This window comes from Salvelinus fontinalis, chromosome 12 (assembly GCF_029448725.1).
Source record: "Salvelinus fontinalis isolate EN_2023a chromosome 12, ASM2944872v1, whole genome shotgun sequence".
Taxonomy (NCBI): Eukaryota; Metazoa; Chordata; class Actinopteri; order Salmoniformes; family Salmonidae; genus Salvelinus; species Salvelinus fontinalis.
The window spans coordinates 26,556,706-26,566,509 of record NC_074676.1 but is presented as its reverse complement, the minus strand read 5'-3'; positions in this window follow the sequence as shown (position 1 = coordinate 26,566,509).

The window sequence follows — 9,804 nt, the reverse complement described above, 5'->3', positions numbered from 1 at the left end:
CCACGGTAAGCACGAGGAGTTGGCTCAGGTCTCCTACCTGACAGCCAATCTCCTCGTGTGCCCCCCCTCAAAAGAATCTTGGGGCTGCCTCTCGGGCTTCCGTGCTAGCCGTGTACCTACATATCGTTGCCGTTCCTCTATTCTCCGGTATTTTTCCTCGTAGTATCGCCGTTCCGCTTTCGCTGCCTCTAACTCCTCCTTAGGACGGCGATACTCCCCCGGCTGTGTCCAGGGTCCTGCTCCATCTAATATCTCCTCCCAGGTCCATTTCCCCATTAACCTCTAACGCCTACCAAACCCGGATCCGGGAGCCCCCCCATCACAAAAGCTGACTAGCATAGCCTAGCCTAAAGCCACAGGGATATCATATAATAAAATGTTCATGAAATCACAAGTCCAAGACACCAAATGAAAGATACACATCTTGTGAATAAAGCCATCATTTCTGATTTTTAAAATGTTTTACAGGGAAGACAAAATATGTAAATCTATTAGCTAACCACGTTAGCAAAAGACACCACTTCCATACTCCACCATTTTCTTACTGCATCAGTAGCTATCACAAATTCGACCAAATAAAGATATAAATAGCCACTAACCAAGAAAAAACCTCATCAGATGACAGTCTGATAACATATTTATTGTATAGCATAGGTTTTGTTAGAAAAATGTGCATATTTCAGGTATAAATCATAGTTTACCATTGCAGCCCCCATCACAACTCTCACTAAAATGACTAGAATAACTACAGAGACCATCGTGTATTAGCTAATTACTCATCATAAAACATTTCTTAAAAATACACAGCGTGCAGCAGACGAAAGACACAGATCTTGTGAATAAAGACAATATTTCAGATTTTCTAAGTGTTTTACAGCGAAAACACAATATAGCGTTATATTAGCTTAGCACAATAGCGAACATTACAACAGCATTGATTCAAGGCAAAAATAGCTATAACGTATAAACCACCAAAATATATAAATTTTTTCACTAACCTTCTCAGAATTCTTCAAATGACAGTCCTGTAACATCATATTACACAATGCATATAGACTTTGTTCGAAAATGTGCATATTTAGCGGCACAAATTGTGCTTATACAATGAGAAAAGTAGCCAAGAGCTCAAGCAATCTGTTCCGCGCCATCTTGGAAAGCCACCTACTCTTATCGAAAACTATTCATAAACTTGACCAAAAAAATACAGGTTGAACAGCAATTGAAAGGCAAATTAGTTCTTAATGCAATCGCTGAATTACATTTTTAAAATTAACCTTACTGCGCAATACAGGCTGCGATAACACAATGCTACAATGCAAGCAATGGCGTTTCATGCATTTGACATTTTTCAACAGACAATGAATTATCAGCATAAATAGTTCTTACTTTTCGATGAACTCTCATCAGAATCTTGGGAAAGGTGTCCTTTGTCAAAAAGAATCGTTGATAGGTTGGGGAACGTCCTCTTCAGAGTTGCAATTAGCAGTAAACATTAGCACGAAAGAGAGAGATACCCACATTCCTACAGCGCCAAGGAAATAAATACCCGAAAATCGCAATATACTGACATAAACTGATATAATTCGGTTCAAAATAACAACATTACGATGTCTTCAACACCTATATCGAATAAAAACACAGCCGGAAATGTCTGAGATCTATAACCGATGGTTCTAAAAGAACGTCCCCAGGTCCTCAATGCGCCCGAGCGAAGGTGAAAAGAATGAGCCACCTCGTTCCCAATCAATTTATAAACTTTGGGAACTACGTAGAGACGCCATTTCAAGACTCCCTATTCGCTAACAACCAGGGGAAGGCGTATGCAGTGCATCTCAACCAATAGAAGACAGTCAGAGTTATCCACAGGTCTGGGAACAGCAAGCAGATTTCAGCATTTTCAAATCCTCATAGGAGAATTGCTCTAAGTCTAGTTCTGTTTCACTTACAGACATAATTTTCTATCCAATAGTAATAATAATATGCATATTGTACGAGCAAGAATTGAGTACGAGGCAGTTTAATTTGGAAACTAATTTGTATTATGTCGAAATGGCACCCCCCTAGTGGCAAGAAGTTAAGCGCTTTTCCTCCTTGTCACGCTGCTTGGTCCTGTTAGGGTGGGTTATTCTGTCACGTTCGTCGTAGTGAGGAGACCAAGGCGCAGCGTGATTGGAATACACTCTTCTTTTAATGAAGAATAAACCCAAAACAAACTAACAAAGTAACAAAACGAACGTGAAGCTATAAACACTGAGTGCTGACATGCAACTACACATAGACAATAACCCACCAAAACCTAAATGGAAAATGGCAACCTAAATAGGATCCCCAATCAGAGACAATGATAAACAGCTGTCTCTGATTGGGAACCAATTCAGGCCACCATTGACCTACAATATGCCTAGACTAACAAACACCCCTAGACATACGAAAACCCTAGACAGGACAAACAAGCATACCCACCCTCGTCACACCCTGACCTGACCAAAATGATACAGAAAACATAGATAACTAAGGTCAGGGCGTGACAACACTTCACACATAAAGTTTGTATACTTTTCAAGTTACAGTATTTCCTTAACTTCTTGCAACTATAGGGGGTGCTATTTCACATTGGCATAATTAACTCTACAGATTAAACTGCCTAGTACTCAATTATTGCTCGTACAATATGCATATTATTGTTATTATTGGAAAGAAAACCCTCTCTAGTTTCTATAGTCGTTTGAATTATGTCTCTGAATGAAACAGAACTCATTCTACAGCACTTTCCTCCCAGTGTGTGAGATTTAGACATCTTGGCCTCTGGTTCCAGATGAGTTTTTAAAGTCTCTGTTAATCCTATGAGATACAAACACTGCCCACGCCTTCCACTAGATGTCAGTAAGTGATGACAATTTGAATGGAGTCTATTGCGCAATCACAGGCTCTATAAATGACCAAAGACCGGAAGTAGGATTCCTTTGGAACCTGCGCTCAACGCAAGAAGGATATCTGACTGGCCTTTTTCCAAGTCTTGGTTTAGCCAGTAATATAGCGTCGGTCATGTTTTTACTCGTTATAGGTGTTAGAAACATCATAATGTAGTTAATTTAAACCGTTTTATAGCAATTTATATCCGTTTAGTGCGATTTTGAGGCATTGCTTTGTAATAGACTTTGAAGCTCCGGGCACGTTTCGGGGTCCCGGTCGTACGTTAGTGAGCATTTCGACGGACAAGTGGACATCTTTCGACCAAAAGAAGATTAGACCCAAGAAAGGATTCATTGCCCAAGAATCTGATGGAAGATCGCATCATAGTAAGAAATATTTAAGATGATAAATCGTTGTTCTATAGAAAAATGTCAAACGCACGTTCTGCCATTTTGTTAGATGTAGCTTTGCTTGGCGCAACCTGTATTGAAAAGTAAGGATAATTTAAAAAATGTAATTCCGCGATTGTATTAAGAATTAAATTGTCTATCAATCGCTGTCCACCCTATATTTTTTAGTCAAGTTTATGAGTATTTATGTATAAGACTAGATCACTGTCTAATATGGTGCACGACATTTTCTGACCAGCTGTGCTACTTTTGTCATTGTCTAACCATGATTTTGGTGGCTACATATGCACATTTTCGAACAAACTGTATATGTATGTTGTAATATGATGTTACAGGAGTGTCATCTGAAGAATTCTGAGAAGGTTAGTGAAAAAATTAATATATTTTGGCGATGATACGATAACGCTCTCTTTGGCTAGAATCAGTGCTCGGGTAACGTTTGCGTATGTGGTATGCTAATATAACGATTTATTGTGTTTTCGCTGTAAGACACTTAGAAAATCTGAAATATTGTCTGTATTCACAGGATCTGTGTCTTTCGATTAGTGTATGCTGTGTATTTTTACGAATGTTTGATGATTAGTAATTAGGTAATACACGTTGCTCTATGTATGTATTCTAGTCCATTTGTGACGGTGGGTGCAATTGTAAACTATGATATCTACCTGAAATATGCACATTTTTCTAACAAAACCTATCCTATACCATAAATATGTTATCAGACTGTCATCTGATGAGGTTTTTTCTTGGTTAGTGGCTATCAATATCTTAGTTTAGCCGAATTGGTGATAGCTACTGGTGTTGAGAGAAAATGGTGGACAAAGAAAAATGGTGATTTTTGCTAACGTGTTTAGCTAATAGATTTACATATTGTGTCTTCCCTGTAAAACATTTTAAAAATCTGAAATGGTGGCTTTATTCACAAGATCTGTATCTTTCATTAGGTGTCTTGGACTTGTGATTTAATGATATTTAGATGCCACTATTTAATTGTGACGCTATGCTAGCGATGCTAATTAGTGTGTGGGGGGGGGGGGGGGGGGGGTGCTCCCGGATCCGGGGTAGAGGCTCGTTAGAGGTTAATAACATTTTTAATGACATCACAAAATAACAACCCAAATGATATTATTGTAATTTAGATCTTCTCTGACCATTCCCCACATTCTATGTTAGAAATAGTGTTCCACTATTCAATTTAGAATGTGTTAGAGTTTCGGTGGGGAAACGTCTGTGTAGACAAAAGCACATTCCTTTGTGAATTTGTAGAGGAAGAACATGTGGGCTATACTCGGCCTTGTCTCACGATGGTAAGTTGGTAGTTGAAGGTATCCCTCTAGTGGTGTGGGGGCTGTGCTTTGGCAAAGTGGGTGGGGTTATATCCTTCCTGTTTGGCCCTGTCCGGGGGTATCATCAGATGGGGCCACAGTGTCTCCTGACCCCTCCTGTCTCAGCCTCCAGTATTTATGCTGCAGTAGTTTATGTGTTGGGGGGCTAGGGTCAGTTTGTTATATCTGGAGTACTTCTCCTGTCTTATCCGGTGTCCTGTGTGAATTTAAGTATGCTCTCTCTAATTCTCTCTTTCTTTCTCTCTCTCGGAGGACCTGAGCCCTAGGAATATGCCTCAGGACTACCTGGCATGATGACTCCTTGCTGTCCCCAGTCCACCTAAGCGTGCTGCTGCTCCAGTTTCAACTGTTCTGCCTGGGGCTATGGAACCCTGACTTGTTCACCGGACGTGCTACCTGTCCCAGACCTGCTGTTTTCAACTCTCTAGAGACCGCAGGAGCGGTAGAGATACTCTTAATGATCGGCTTTGAAAAGCCAACTGACATTTACTCCTGAGGTGCTGACTTGCTGCACCCTCGACAACTACTGTGATTATTATTATTTGACCATGCTGGTCATTTATGAACATTTGAACATCTTGGCCATGTTCTGTTATCATCTCCACCCGGCACAGCCAGAAGAGGACTGGCCACCCCTCATAGCCTGGTTCCTCTCTAGGTTTCTTCCTAGGTTTTGGCCTTTCTAGTGAGTTTTTCCTAGCCACCGTGCTTCTACACCTGCATTGCTTGCTGTTTGGGGTTTTAGGCTGGGTTTCTGTACAGCACTTTGAGATATCAGCTGATGTAAGAAGGGCTATATAAAATACATTTGATTTGATTTGACTTTATTTTACACAACCCAGTCTGAAAAACGTTGTGCTTATTTGTACATAATAATGAGACTGAGTTGAATTTACAACAGGGCGTGAGCTGTCAAACCCCCACCAGTTTCCTTCTCCCCCCTCTGCGGGTGAGACGGGTTCTGGCCAAAGTCATCCACTGCAAAGCTGATCCGACCAATCTGGATCCTTACAGGACAGTCACGACAGTACCATCTACAACAAAATACACACCAATACACACCAATACACAATTTAACCTCCCAACTAATCGTATTGACCTACAGTTGAAGTCAGAAGTTTACATACATTTAGGATGGAGTCATTGAAACTCGCTTTTCAACCACTCCACACATTTCTTGTTAACTTCTCTGGGATATGTGGGATGCTAACGTCCCACTTGGCCAAAAGCCAGTAAAAATGCAGAGCACCAAATTCAAATTAATTACTATAAAAATCTAACTTTCATGAAATCACACATGCAATACACCAAATTAAAGCTACACTTGTTGTGAATCCAGCCAACATGTCAGATTTTAAATAGGCTTTTCGGCGAAAGCAAACGATGCTATTATCTGAGGATAGCACCATAGTAAACAAAGAGAGAGAAGCATGTTACAACCCTGCAGGCGCAACACAAAATGCAGAAATAAAAATATAATTCATACCTTACCTTTGACGAGCTTCTGTTGTTAGCACTCCAAAATGTCCCATAAACATCACAAACGGTTCTTTTGTTCGATTAATTCCGTCGATATATATCCAAAATGTCGATTTATTTGAAGCGTTTGATCCAGAAAAACACTGGTTCCAACTTGTGCAACGTGACTACAAAAACTTTGCCAAAACATTTCAAACTACTTTTGTAATACAACTTTAGGTATTTTTTTTACGTAAATAATCGATAAAATTGAAGACGGGACGATCTGTGTCAGGGCCTGGGATCGGGAGAGACACTTAAGTGTTTTAGTACTATATCTCTTGACACAATGATGAAAATAATCATGGCCTCTAAACCTTCAAGCTGCATACTGGATCCTATTCCTACTAAACTGCTGAAAGAGCTGCTTCCTGTGCTTGGCCCTCCTATGTTGAATATAATAAACAGCTCTCTATCCACCGGATGTGTACCAAACTCACTAAAAGTGGCAGTGATAAAGCCTCTCTTGAAAAAGCCAAACCTTGACCCGGAAAATATAAAAAACTATCGGCCTATATCGAATCTTCCATTCCTCTCAAAAATTTTAGAAAAAGCTGTTGCGCAGCAACTCACTGCCTTTCTGAAGACAAACAATGTATACGAAATGCTTCAGTCTGGTTTTAGACCCCATCATAGCACTGAGACTGCACTTGTGAAGGTGGTAAATGACCTTTTAATGGCGTCAAACCGAGGCTCTGCATCTGTCCTCGTGCTACTAGACCTTAGTGCTGCCTTTGACACCATCGATCACCACATTCTTTTGGAGAGATTGGAAACCCAAATTGGTCTACACGGACCAGTTCTGGCCTAGTTTAAATCTTACCTGTCGGAAAGATATCAGTTTGTCTCTGTGAATGGTTTGTCCTCTGACAAATCAACTGTGCATTTCGGTGTTCCTCAAGGTTCCGTTTTAGGACCACTATTGTTTTCACTATATATTTTACCTCTTGGGGATGTTATTCGAAAACATAATGTTAACTTTCACTGCTATGCGGATGACACACAGCTGTACATTTCAATGAAACATGGTGAAGCCCCAAAATTGCCCTCGCTAGAAGCCTGTGTTTCAGACATAAGGAAGTGGATGGCTGAAAACGTTCTACTTTTAAACTCGGACAAAACAGAGATGCTTGTTCTAGGTCCCAAGAAACAAAGAGATCTTCTGTTAAATCTGACAATTCATCTTGATGGTTGTAAAGTCATCTCAAATAAAACTGTGAAGGACCTCGGCGTTACTCTTGACCCTGATCTCTCTTTTGACGAACATATCAAGACTGTTTCAAGGACAGCTTTTTTCCATCTACGTAACATTGCAAAAATCAGAAATTTTCTGTCCAAAAATGATGCAGAAAAATTAATCCACGCATTTGTTACTTCTAGGTTAGACTACTGCAATGCTCTACTTTCCGGCTACCCGGATAAAGCACTAAATAAACTTCAGTTAGTGCTAAATACGGCTGCTAGAATCCTGACTAGAACCAAGAAATTTGATCATATTACTCCAGTGCTAGTTTCCCTACACTGGCTTCCTGTTAAGGCAGGGGCTGATTTCAAGGTTTTACTGTTAACCTATAAAGCATTACATGGGCTTGCTCCTACCTATCTTTCCGAGTTGGTCCTGCCGTACATACCAATACGTACGCTACGGTCACAAGACGCAGGCCTCCTAATTGTCCCTAGAATTTCTAAGCAAACAGCGGGAGGCAGGGCTTTCTCCTATAGATCTCCATTTTTATGGAACAGTCTGCCTACCCATGTGAGAGACGCAGACTGGGTCTCAACCTTTAAGTCTTTACTGAAGACTTATCTCTTCAGTAGGTCATATGATTGAGTGTAGTCTGGCCCAGGAGTGTGAAGGTGAACGGAAAGGCTCTGGAGCAAAGAACCGCCCTTGCTGTCTCTGCCTGGCCGGTTCCCCTCTCTCCACTGGGATTCTCTGCCTCTAACCCTATTACAGGGGCTGAGTCACTGGCTTACTGGTGCTCTTTCATGCCGTCCCTGGGAGGGGTGCGTCATTTGAGTGGGTTGAGTTACTGACGCGATCTTCCTGTCTGGGTTGGCGCCCCCCCTTGGTTTGTGCTGTGGTGGAGATCTTTGTTGGCTATACTCGGCCTTGTCTCAGGATTATAAGTTGGTGGTTGAAGATATCCCTCCAGTGGTGCGGGGGCTGTGCTTTGGCAAAGTGGGTGGGGTTATATCCTTCCTATTTGGCCCTGTCCGGGGGTATCTTCGGATGGGGCCACAGTGTCTCCTGACCGCTCCTGTCGCAGCCTCCAGTATTTATGCTGCAGTAGTTTGTGTCGGGGGGCTAGGGTCAGTTGGTTATACCTGGAGTACTTCTCCTGTCTTATCCAGTGTCCTGTGTGAATTTAAGTATGCTTTCTCTAATTCTCTCGTTCTCTCTTTCTTTCTTTCTCTCGGAGAACCTGAGCCCTAGGACCATACGTCAGGACTACCGGGCATGACGACTCCCTGCTGCCCCCAGTCCGCCTGGCCTTGCTGCTATTCCAGTTTCAACTGTTCTGCCTGCGGTTACGGAACCCCTACCTGTCCCAGACCTGCTGTTTTCAACTCTTAATGATCGGCTATGAAAAGTCAACAGATTTATTCCTGATTATTATTTGACCATGCTTGTCATTTATGAACATTTTGAAAATCTTGGCTCTCTCTAATTTTCTCCTTCTCTCTTTCTTTCTCTCGGAGGACCTGAGCCCTGGGACCATACGTCGGGACTGCCGGGCGTGGTGGCTCCTTGCTGTCCCCAGTCCGCCTGGCCTTGCTGCTGTTCCGGTTTCAGCTGTTCTGCCTGCGGTTATGGAACCTCCACCTGTCCCAGACCTGTTGTTTTTCAACTCTTAATGATCGGCTATGAAAAGCCAACTGAAAATTATTCATGATTATTATTTGACCATGCTTGTCACTTATGAACATTTTTGAACATCTTGGCATAGTTCTGTTATAATCTCCACCCGGCACAGCCAGAAGAGGACAGGCCACCCCTCATAGCCTGGTTCCTCTCTAGGTTTCTTCCTAGGTTTTGGCCTTTCTAGGGAGTTTTTCCTAGCCACCGTGCTTCTACACCTGCATTCTAGCTGTTTGGGGTTTTAGGCTGGGTCTCTGTACAGCACTTCGAGATATTAGCTGATGTACGAAGGGCTATATAAAATAAACTTGATTGAATACAGGATTAAAACAAACTGTAGCTAGCTTTCTGGTCACGCACCTCTATATAACAGTACACTTCAAGTTACCTTCGTTCAGGATGGCAGTACCTCTTCATTACACAAAGAAAAAAACCTCAACCAATTTCTAAAGACTGTTGACATCCAGTGGAAGCGGTAGGAACTGCAAGAAGGTCAATAAGAAATCTGGATTCCCAATGAAAAGTCATTGAAAAGAGAGTGACCTCAAAAAAAAAAAATCTGAATGGTTTGTCCTCGGGGTTTCGCCTGCTAAATAAGTTGTGTTATACTCACAGAAATGATTCAAACAGTTTTAGAAACTTCAGAGTCTTTTCTATCCAAATCTACTAATAATATGCATAGCTCATCTTCTGGGGATGAGTTGATGGCAGTTGAATTTGGGTATGATTTTCATCCAAACGTGAAAATGCTGCC